General features: G+C 45.0%; 1 long non-coding RNA gene across 2 annotated transcripts; it reads left to right on the plus strand.

The window, feature by feature from the left end:
• Positions 1-370: 370 nt before the first annotated feature.
• LOC143683521 (uncharacterized) lies at positions 371-10,403 on the plus strand. 2 transcript variants are annotated; one of them, XR_013175511.1, is made up of 4 exons: positions 371-489; positions 8,466-8,585; positions 9,160-9,200; positions 10,050-10,403. It is a non-coding gene; the product is annotated as an uncharacterized LOC143683521 (long non-coding RNA). The 2 variants fall into 2 exon arrangements; XR_013175512.1 differs by having other exon boundaries at positions 10,071-10,402.
• The last annotated feature ends 1,702 nt before the right edge of the window (positions 10,404-12,105 follow it).

A 12,105-nucleotide genomic window follows, 5' to 3' on the forward strand; every position in this document is an offset into this window, starting at 1 on the left:
TTGCCTTAATTTGGACATTTTCACAGCCTTAGAATTGTAAACTTGCAACTTAATAAATTCCTGCTTTTAAAAGTCATTCCATTTCTGGCACATTGCATTTTGGCAGCACTTAAAGCTAAAACAGTAACTTTACATGGATGCCTTAGTTTGGGCATTGTTATAGCCTTAGAACTGTAAATTTGTAACTTTATAACTTCCCTTTTCAAAAGCCATTCCATTTCCGACCTTTGCATTCTGGAAGCTTTAACCAGCCAAAACAGACAAGCAAGAGAATTAGATGAAAAATATTAAAATATGAGTTGTCATAAGCCACCCCCCCCACCTTGGCTTCCCAATGGACTATGCCCTTTGTGACTCTGAAACCACCAGATCTGGCCTTTGGTCAGATATACTGACTGAGGGGTAAGAGGAAAACTGAGAAAGTCTCCAGAGAGGCCAGCTAGATTTACACTAGAAAGGACAGATCAAATTGTGGATTCTGGAATTAAGGTTAGATATAGAAATCCCGGGATAGGGATTGGGGGATGAGAGATCGGAGGTGATTCAGACTGAATCTGAGGAAAAGAAGTGACACAGCTCTCAGTGGGCTCAGATCCCTTGCAGCCATCAGTGGGGTTTTCAGGCAGTAGCTGGGTAACAAGGGATTTTGAGGCCTGTGATGTGATACCTGTCAGCATTTTTGATCAAGTCACAGTAGTGAAAATTTAAATTTCTAGGAGATTATTTTTGGATGTCAGACTAATGTTTTCCTTTTTTTTTTCTTCTTTTTGTGTTCACTTCTGTTTGGTACTTCTTTGTGAATGTGTCACCACCGTGAGATAAACCATACCCTAGGATGGTTTCATGTAGGGTCTGCTGTCATAGACAAATCACCAATCACCATGATCAGTTTGTGTCTTGTAGCCTCTGCCTGGGAGACTATGTTTGTCCTAAAATCTTCATTCTTCTTTCCATGTCTCCTGCAGCTTTCAAGCCAACTTGTCAGCTTTCTCCTTCTTAGGTTGCTATGTCTTTCTCAGCTCCTTCTCTGGTTTTCTATCCAAGAAGTTACTTTTTTCAAATCTCTTTCCAAAGGTCCAAAGTCCTTGTCCCCTTGAATAACAACCAAAGATGAAATATTGAGTAGGTCATCCCCACTCTTAACAGGATGACTTGCCATTCAATCCTGAAGTAAGTGCCACATCATCAAATACACCTTCCCTCAGACCACGCCCCCCCCACCGCAAGCATAGCAACCTTGTTTCTCTATCACAGAGTTCTGTTCTTTTCCTTCATAAGGAAAGAGTTACCATAAGTTAAAATTATATTTTTATTTGTGTATTTATTTATTAAAGGGGCTCTTCTGACCTAGAGTTTAAGCATGTGTGGACAATGTCACAATTCTGAATAGCCACCATCTGACAATTGCCTGGCATATAGTAGGTATTAAACAAATTCAATGAATTGAGAAGAGAAAACAGCATTCCTTCTCTCATGGAGCTCCCAGTAGCATGGGAGCTCTATCAATACATCCTTACGTCCCATGATAACTAAAATAGAAAACATTAATAGAGTGCTATGGAAGAATATTCTGATTCTAGGGATTATCCAGAAAAGATACCTGTTCTCCAGATCAGGTGCACAGATGTCTTGGCCTATTATTGCCACACCTTGTCCACGGCTTTGTAGGCCAGAGGACTGGAGGAAAGCACATACTGGCTGGTTGTTCCCAAAGAAACCATGAGAGCAGCCCACAAAGTTGGTTTGGCATTGACATTCAAGTAGCATCAGTCATATTTCAACCGTTCAATCGAAGATGCCAGATTCTCCACCTCTGGATGCTGGAGCGAGAAAGTAGAGGGCATGGGATCTAACCGAGGACCTCAGCTGGCAAGAAGTTTACCATTAAGACAGAGAGGCAAGGACAGCAAAGAAGGAAAAGTACTACTAAAAATACTACTATTGTTACTATTCTTACTGAGCATGGTCACATAGCAGTCACTGATGAAGCACTTCCTGTGGCCAGTGCAGTTGGTGTTCCCTCTTTCAACAGCCTGCTGAGGATATCTGCTATGACTCCCACTTAGGAGGGCATGAAAGCACCCCCAGAGAGCTCAACTAACTTTCAAAATCTTGCCACTAATGAGTCTCAGAGCCAGGCCTCAAACCCAAGTCAACCTGACCCTAAAGCCTTTGTTGTAACCAAGTGCTGATTGATGCCAAACACTGTAATTTTAGCACAATTGTCATGGTCAGGTTCATGCGTCAACTTGGCCCCAAGTGATGGTACCTGTTTGTCTGGTTGGGCAAGTGCTGGCCTGTTGCGATGAGGACATTTCATGGAATTAAATCATGATCACATCAGTTGCATCCACAGCTGATTCCATTTGTAATCAGCCAAGGAGAGTGTCTTCTGCAATGAGTGATGCTTAATCTAATCACTGGAAGCCTTTTAAGGAAGATTCAACAGAGACAGGCTCTCTTCCTGCTTTTTGGACAGCAAGCCTCTCCTGTGGAGTTCGTCCAGACCCTCCACCAGAGTTGTCAGCTTCACAGCCTGCCCTGAGGATTTTGAACTCTACGTTCCCACGGTCACATAAGACATGTTTATAAATTTTACATTTACAGATATTTCCTGTTGATTCTGTTTCTCTAGAGAACCCTAACTAATACAACAACTTTCAAAACAACCCTATGAGGTCTGCATCGATACTGGTTTTAGGGAACGGAGCCATGGAAAGGTTAGTGAACTGGTCCTATGATGGGATCTCTTCCTTCAAATAAACTCTAGTCTGACTGGAGAGACGAGACCAAGGAATGGCAAAGAAACCACAAAATAAGCACTTATGACATAAGTGTCCAGTGTTACATGCATAGAGGGTGGGCTACAGGAGTCTAGAGAATGCTGGTATCATTATGGCTGAATTTAGGAATTTTAAACTTGCCCCATTTATTTCTGATTCTAAAATAATACAGGCTTCTGGTGGATAATTTGAAATATACACAATTTTTTAAGAAATAAAACAAAATTAGCTCGTAATTTACATCATAAACAATCACTCCCAATTTGGGGAGTCTTTCCTTCAGTATATATCCTTTTTAGTGTGTGTATATATATATATATATATATATATATATGTCTATATTTGTATATTTGGGATAATATGCTCTGCAGAGGTTTCCATCTCTGTATTATCTTGTATTAAATCTGGACTAACTTCCCTGCTATCAAAAATTCTTGGAAGGCAGCGTTTTAATAACTGAACCAAATCTCACCCCATAGAATACAAGTACCTAATCATTCCTCAGTTGTGAGAGATTTGGTCTGCTTTCAGATGTTTGCTAGTACAAATGTAGCATAGAATATCTGTCCACAAATGTACTGATTGGGTAAAATTGTAAAACCATTTTTAAGGCTATTGATGTTACCAAGTTTATTTCTAGGATGTTCTACTCATTAGTAATGCATGGCATATCCATACAGTACATTGTTGCCAGGATTTAATATCATATATAATGCATATACATATTACCTTGCCAATTTGATAGGCATATAGATTTGCTTAAATTTTAATTATCTAAAATAGTTTTTTTATCTAATTATATTTTTTCACTGTAAAATGTTTACTGTTGTTCGCGGTTCAGATTTTTGAGGTTTTTTTGTTGTTGTTCAGTTTTTAATTATACTTTAACATTTTCTTCTGGGAATATATATACATAAAAATGTATATAAGAGTATCTTATTCAGAATATAATATTTATCATATTTGGTGTAAATCCTTTACTAATTGTTCTGGTTTGCTAGCTGCTGGAATGCAACACACCAGAGACGGATTGGCTTTTAATAAAAGGGGATTTATTTTGTTAGTTCTTCAGAGGAAAGGCAGCTAACTTTCATCTGAGGTTCTTTCTTACATGGGAAGGTACAGGATGGTCTCTGCTGGCCTTCTCTCCAGGCCTCTGGGTTCCAACAACTTTCCCTGGGGTGATTTCTTTCTGCATCTCCAAAGGCCCGGACTGAGCTGCGAGTGCTGAGATGAGGAATGCTGAGCTGCTTGGGCTGTGCTACGTTGCGCTCTCTCATTTAAGCACCAGCCAATTAAGTCAAACATCATTCATTGCAGCAGGCACGCCTCCTAGCCGACTGCAGATGTAATCAGCAACAGATGAGGTTCACGTACCATTGACTCATGTCCACAGCAACAGAACTAGGTGCCTTCACCTGGCCAAGAGACAACTGAATCTAACTACTACACAAATTTTTAATTTTTAATTTTATTTTGTTTATCCACAATCATAGTACTAACTTTTTACCCTCTCTTTCTTTCTCTTTCTTTCTTTATTTTGTTCACATGTTCATTTATTTGTTTGTTTATTCTTTTCTTCATTGTTCTAGAAATTCTATTTGTTTTTGTTTTTTCTTTATTAGAAGTGGGTTTACAGAATAATCATGCATGAAATGCAGGAGTCCCATACTCCATGCCATCATCAACACCTTGCATTGGTGTGGAACATTTGTCACAATTAATGGTGGTACATTTTATAATGGGACTATAAATTGAAGCCCGTAGTTTAACTTCAGGTTCATTGCTTATGAAAGTTACATAGATTTTTTTTTAATTTATTCTTCCATTTGATTTTCTTGTAATTTGTTTTTAAAGACTTCAAAAACATTATCTATATTTTATTCTGGGATTTTTGTGGTTTCACTTATTACATATAATATTTTAATGTGCCCAGAATTTGTTTAAGTGTATTAACCGAGGAAATACTCTATTTAGTATTATATTATTTTATTATATTTTCCAATCTACGTTAATTAATTAATCATTTGCTCTGGGACTATTTAGGAATAATTTTTTTCCCCTCATATTGTGGGGAGAAACTGTCTCTTAGTGTGTAAAAGGTATACTCTGCTGTGGAACTTGACACGTCTATGGGATATGGATTGAAAGGGAGAGCAAAGAAGAATTCAAGATAAGGAAGCAACATTTGCAAAAAGAGGGAAGGAACCTGCAGTGTTTAGGGACGGCAGGGACCCAGCTCCACCAGGGCAGAAGGCGGCTCCTGGAACTTAATGAGGCTAGAATCAGAGGGTAGAGATTCCCAAATACCGGGCACAAGACTTCAAGCCTTACCCTCCACACGTTAAGGAGCCCTGGGAGATCATGTAAAGGGTGTGTCTGAAATAAAATTGTTTGAGGAAGCGTAGATTGCCGGAGGTACCTGGAAGGAATAGGGCTGGGAATGCCACTCACAGCACAGCTGCATGCAGAGGATGCTGGGTTTTAGTTTTCTGAGAAAAGAGAGATAAATGGTGAGGTCGAGGGAGGGCAAGGACGGGTGGTGGAGGTGGATGAAAAATGGCGACACCAGATCCCTGTCCCGGGCTGGGGGCATTGGGCTGGCCTTCGGGCCACGCAGTCGTAGCAACCTGCTGCAGTTCTTGCTCCAGCAGAGCAGGTGCTGCCCGGGAACCCACTGCTTCCTTATCCTCACGGCCGCTCCGGTCCTCTGTGCTCACCCCCCTCCCTCTGAGGCTTCCGCTGGGTCAGAGTCTGCCCATCCTCAAATGCACATCCTGGGAACGGCTGCGTCTCCTCTAGGCCCGGAACCCATTGACAGGACTGGCCAGTACTGGAGCGGACGCTGATCCCTAGAGCAGCAGCTCGTGGGGTCCCAGCGGCCAGGCTGCACCACGCAGGGAGCTCACTCAGCTCCCCTGCAGGGAGCATAGGCGAAGAAATGAGTATCAACCACAGTTCAGCAGCGAAACCAGAGCTCAGAAGGAGGCTTCTATCAAGTTTTTGAAGATGCCATACTTTGGATTCTTTTGAGACAAGTAGTTTATTTGGGAGGAGATCCCAGGAAGCCCCAGTGTGGGAGTGGGGCAGGGAGACAGGAGGGAAAGCAGTCAGGAAGGGTGAGAGCCAGGCAGGTGCTCCAAGTGGACCATGCTGGGGACAGAGTCACCCCAGCCAGGGCCCAGAAAGCCATATGGGGAGGGGAAGATGTTAGTTCTCCAGCTCTTCTGGGGCCACCAGAGAGGCCCTCAGGCAAAGATGCACAGGTGCTGGCAGGTGGAATCTGGGGCCTGAGCACTCTCAACAGGTAAGGCCCAGAGAGTGCAGGTGGGGCCCTGACAGCATCTGCTTCCGTGGACAAGGCGGTAAAGAGCAAACCAGGCGAGCGAGCTGCAGCCGAGGAGGTCAGCAACATTTTGGCATGTGGAGCGCAAGGGGCATCTAATGGCTCAGGGAGTGACTTGTGAATAAAGCAAATGTGTTGAGAATTCAGTTTATTCCATGTTCATGAATATTAGGGTATATCCCTTAATGATAGTTATCATTAATACATAATTATGTGTTCTTTTGTATTAATAATTTTAACTATAGAATGTATGATGTGAATATATACTCAATACTTTTAGTATGCATTTTAATATAAATAGTTAATATACAATGGATAAAGGTTACCATGTGGGCAGACCAGACACAGCGCATGAGGAAACCATGCTCCAGGCCTCTCTGCAGATGGAACTTGTCGGCAGCAAATACAAGGTCCCTGCTTCTGGCAGGACAGAGCCCGGGGGCACTGCTACTTTGCAGGGATCTGGGCTTTAGTCTCCTTCACCTGGATCCAGTTAAACCCAAGGCTTTGCTGTGAAAGGCGGCAGAGATGCTTCCCTTCCCTCCGTCTTTACCCTTTAGAGACACCCTGCATTCCCTCCGAGTCTTTCACTTCGGCTGTTGATTATGAGTTAATGCCCCAGACAAGGGGTTTAGAGGCTTTACCAGCGCGTAGTCATCCGGGGGAGTGCATTCTTCTGGAAAACAATTCCACCACCTGCGCGGGCAGCCCGGCCACCCAGCGGAGCGCCCTGTAGGCGAGGCACCTGCTGAGGGGTCAGGTGAGCTGAGGGCCCTCAGAAACGGGCCTCACACCTGTGACTGCCCTTGTGGGAGCCTCAAGCTGCCACTTTCTACATAGCCCCTTGAGGCTAAAAGACACGGGCATGGAACAGAATGCCAGCTCCTGGTGGCCAGTACTTCCTAAGCACCTACTGTGCGGCAGCTCAGTCAAGTTGGGTTTATGTCCCCCACAGCCCACAGTCTCATGCAAAAGCCCAGACTTGAACCTTTGAAGGTGGGACGTCGCTACAAATGAATGCAACTGCCTCTGAGCTGTTTGACCAAACAGACACATCCTTTCTTCATCCCGCCACTGAATCCTCTTAGAATCTGCTTCTCGTCTTTTCTAGTTAACCTTCTTTGAGCTCAAACTTCCAACCACACCCACTCCTCTTGACCTCCTTCCTTGGGGAAGGGCTTTGCAGCTTCTGCCATTGACGTGTCGAATCTATGTCTGTCCCTGTGACTCTGGGCTGACCTTCGGGTGTGCTTTGACAGGCGGGATGTGGAGGCGATGCAATGGCATGGAGTGAGCTCAGGGCTTAGGCATTGAGGGGTCTTGCCGCTTCCGTGTGTATCCTCCCAGAGAGGAGTCTGGGATGGATGAGGGATGGCACAGAGGGAGAGGAGCAGCCTTGTGAGCTGACCTGGCTGAGCCCAGGCCCGGCCAGCCCCTCAGCTGTCTGCAGCTGGGGCAGGGCGAGCGATGCCCTTGGTTTAAGCTGCTGAATTTTGGGGTGCTTCGTGGGGTAACCATAAATAGCTCTATTTTCCCATTCTTCCTTCCCTCCACCTCACTCAGGGCTCCCTATAGCCACGCCCTGCTCTTCCTATCTTTAAAAATGTGTCCCAAACCGTCACCCATCTTCCAGCCCATCTCAAAGAAGAGATGTCCATCAGAGGTAGTGGAGCTCTTAACCCCATCACCATCTTCTCTCTTGTGAATCTTCCCCTCTCATGTCCTTCTCTCTTCATATACACTCAGGTCTCCTCGGAGCACCTCCCCTTGACTTCTTCAAGCTACTGACCCACCGGTTCTAGCCTATTCTTCTCCTGAGCATGCATGCCCTGCGTATCCTCAGAAAGCTCTAGGTTTCAGTCTTTGTCTGGCCCCACGGGCTGAGTGGTCTGGGGGAAGTAGCTCAACTTCTCTGAACCTCAGTGACCCAACACGTAAAATGGAGAGTATAGGAATACCCTCATCATAGGTTTTACTTTGCTTTCTTTTTAATGTAGATATTACATTACTGTCACACGTCTTTTAAGACCCCATCACAGTCCTCCTCTTTGTCACCTAACGTCAGCAGTGACTCTGCTTTCTTAAGAGCTAAGATTGAAAAAAAAAATGAGGCTGGGCCATGGCATGCCCTGAGTACTTGGCTAAGGCCATAGAACCTGATTCCGTGGGCAATGAGACTCAGTGCCGAAGGGGAAGAGAAACCCTGACTGGCTGTCCCCATCAGCACAAATCCTGCCGAGAACCTTTCCGTGTATGAGCCATGACTCTGCATCCTCGGTTTCATTGGCCTGACTTCAGAGTAGGAACCTCACCTCCTTCTTTCCTCTTCACTGTAGAATTAGCACCGGCCTGGCTGTATGGAGGAAACGTGAGACGGATGATTTGTAGACGGGAATGAACACTTGTTCATGGAGCGAATGGCTGGCCTGGCATATGCTTGCCCCTCTGTGACACGTGTAAGCATTTATGATATATAAATAAGTCAGGTGAATGTCTCTCTTCACAGATGTGCATTTTTCCCCCTGAATTATGCAATCTTTTGGGGACACGATTCCTAATCTTGACCATATGTCATTCAGTGCCATGGAGCACAGATTTTCCTTGGCTGGGGAATGGAATGTGGACAGGTGAGGGACCCCCGCCCTGGGCCTGCTTCACTGCAGGTTCCTCAAGGACAGGGTTCAGGAGGGCGGGACCTGGAGTGTTCTCCCTGTCCTATTGCCCTGGCGAGGTGGGGCAGGCGGGATGCTCTCTGCACACCTGTGCACAGCATGGGATTCCAGAGGGTGGGCCAGTTCAGACCACCAGCCTCCAGAGGAGAATAAGAACTGCACCCTGGAGCACCTGGTCCAGTTGGTAATCAGTCGGGTCTCTGGGTCCACCCCCAACCCCATTATACAAACAGGAAGTCCCAGCTCCCTTTATTGATGAATGGGAAGAGGGGAAATTGAGGTAATAGAAGAGTAATGGTGCAAAAAATTTATTTCAGCTAGGAAAATGCTATTTAATTCCCTCTTTTTACTCTTGAAGCCTGGTGCCTGGAATAACTCAAGCAGCGATGACGACCTCAGGTATTTCTTTTAATTATCCCAATGCTACCCCATCGCCCAGCTCTACTGCAGCACTCAGCTACTTCGAGCAAAGCCATTCTAACAATTTCGATTAAATCCTGGCCTCTTCCCAACTCGACACAAATTAAAAGCATTACTGGACGATCCCAGCTCCAGCTCTTGCAAGTGCGGTTATATAAAGAAGGAGGAAGATTGCCAAAGATGCGTTGGCATTTCCTCAGCCATAAGGGACAATTAACCCCTTGGTGGGTTTCTGGGACTGAGAGATTTTTTTTTCCACTTTCAACAGAATCGTTTTTGTTTTTGTTTTACTTCTCCTTCAAGTGTACTTTTAACAGATCTGTGGGAACACTTACTTCACGTTTCTAAGATTTTTTTTTTCTTGTCACAAGTTGACCTCAATTTCTCTTTGGTGGAGGGGGGAGTCCAAGGCAAGAGCTGGGGGAGGTCTGGCTTGGATGATTTATCCAGGCTAATTGTCCCCTTTGTTTGGGAACTTAAATAAGGGACTTCGGACCTGCTATGAGCTTGTAGTCAGGCTCCCTGAGAGGTCAGAGAAATCTAGAACCGTTGCTCAGACTCTGCTCTCCACAGAGCCCCCTGCGACATGCTTATAGCTCCCACCTCCCTGCTGCGGGGGGCAGTGAGGTGGACCTGGAGCATAGAGGTAGTGGGGGGCCCCTGAGCACACTTCAGGGGAACAGAGACCCCACCCCACCTGCCAGCCCCGGGTGGGACAGCTAAAGTTCACCCAAGGCGTGAGGCCAGCTTGAGGCCGTGCAACCCCCGCGTGGCAAAATGTGAAATCAAGTCTGGATTCTTTATTTCCTTTGCCATGCCACTTCTCAGCACCAAATGTACCCACTGCAGGCCACAAGGAGATGTGGAGAACTAGAGGGCAAGACGCAAGAGGAGTGCAAGCCAAGGTTGGTGGAGGCATGGACTCAGGATAGTGTGAACTCTGACAAATAGACTTCTCCATCTCCCAAAGCTTCTTAAACTCTGTATGAAGTGCTCTAATCTTAAGTGTATGGCTTGAAGAATTTTTCCAAACTGAATACACCTGTAAACCAGCCCCCAATCAAAACAAAAAAAAAAAAAAAACAAGGCATTGCCAGCTCCCAGAGCCTTCCTCACATCCCCTCCCAGTTACCATCTCTCCCAAAAGGAAAAATCATCCTGCTCTCTAATGTGATTAATTTTCTTAGTTTTCCCTGTTGCATTGTATCAATGTCTGACTTCTTTCATTTAACATAATCCTCATTTTCAGATTCGTCCTCATGGACGTGTGTGGTGGTAGGTTGTTCGTTCTCTTTGCCATATAATATTCCATTGCGTAATTAGAACACAACCATATAAATAGTAAAATATATCTTTTTAATAGGAGTTTGCAGCCCCAAATATATTTTGTCTCCCTACATATATGTATTTCTATATCTATACATACACACACAAAGGCAAATATGTTATATGTATATCATAGAGAATTTTGTTCACAAGGTTTTTTTGGGGGGGATTAGTGCATGGGCCTGGAATTGAACCCAGGAGCCCCAGATATTTTTGATGGGCTTGATGCTTGCTTGCTGCAGAGTGCCTTCAGAGCTTCTCTCTGCCCCATCATTAGATGTTTCCTGTCATCTAAACCACTGTTTTTATGTGATCGAGGGAAGGTCATCTGACAAAGACCGCCCCTCAAAATTCTAGGCTATGATGGCTCATTTGGAATCAGACCCTGACTCTCTAATAATTTCTATGAGAGGAGATGGTTCCTGTGGTAGTTAGATTAGTTGTCAACTTGGCCAGGTGAAGGCACTTAGTTCTGTTGCTGTGGACATAAGTCAATGGTACATGAGCCTCATCTGTTGCTGATTACATCTGCAGTTGGCTAGGAGGCGTGCCTGCTGCAAGGAATGATGTTTGACTTAATTGGCTGTGGCTATAAATGAGAGAGCTCAACGTAGCACAGCCCAAGCAGCTTGGCATTCCTCATCTCAGCACTCGCAGCTCAGCCCAGGCCTTTGGATATGCATAAAGAAATAACCCCGGGGAGAGTTGTTGGAACCCAGGGGCCTGGAGAGAAGACCAGCAGAGACCATCCTGTGCCTTCCCATGTAAGAAAGAACCTCAGTGGAAAGCTAGTTGCCTTTCCTCTGAAGAAGTAATGAAATAAATCCCCTTTTATTAAAAAACCAATCCGTCTCTGGTGTGTTGCATGCTGGCAGCTAGTAAACTAGAACAGTTCCCTTGGATTTTTTTATTCAGCCTCCATCAGAGATGACTCTAAGGCTAAAAAGGAACATTGATACCAGAGATGGAGAACAGATTTCAATTCTCCCATACCAATCCTCATCCATCAAAAATGGGTTCCTGGCCAGTGCAATGAGAAGGCCCCCTGTGGGTCAGCAGCAAAGGATGCTGCGATTGATTAGCGATATCCACCGGTGAGCGAATGGGAAAGCAGCTGCCATCTGATACCTTGTCCAGCCCTCTTACATAGACAGGGAACAGGAACCTGGTCGAGTCAGCACAGAGCTGAGCATGGACCCATTCTCTTTGCACGTTGCTGAGAAATCACTGAAATTGCTCGTTGATTGCATGACAATATGGACATTTGTTAAAACTTGTTAGAAAAAAGCTTGGACGGCATCAGATATCCTCCTTTCTGCTCAGAGAAGTCTGGTTAAGAAATAGGAAAAATAAGAAAAGAGGATAAACCATCCCCCATTTAATTGTGCCCATGTCCAGGCTGGCTGCTCTGGCAGGGAAGCCATGGTCTGCGGCCCAGGTTCAGGGAAGAAATCACTCCCTCCCTCACTTAAGAAAACACTCTCCTGTCTCCATCAATCAGTGGGCTCCCACTCAGAGCCCCTCTTGCTCTCCCCTCCAAACATGGCCCAGATGTTTT

Source organism: Tamandua tetradactyla, chromosome 1, assembly GCF_023851605.1.
Source record: "Tamandua tetradactyla isolate mTamTet1 chromosome 1, mTamTet1.pri, whole genome shotgun sequence".
In the NCBI taxonomy this organism is placed as follows: Eukaryota; Metazoa; Chordata; class Mammalia; order Pilosa; family Myrmecophagidae; genus Tamandua; species Tamandua tetradactyla.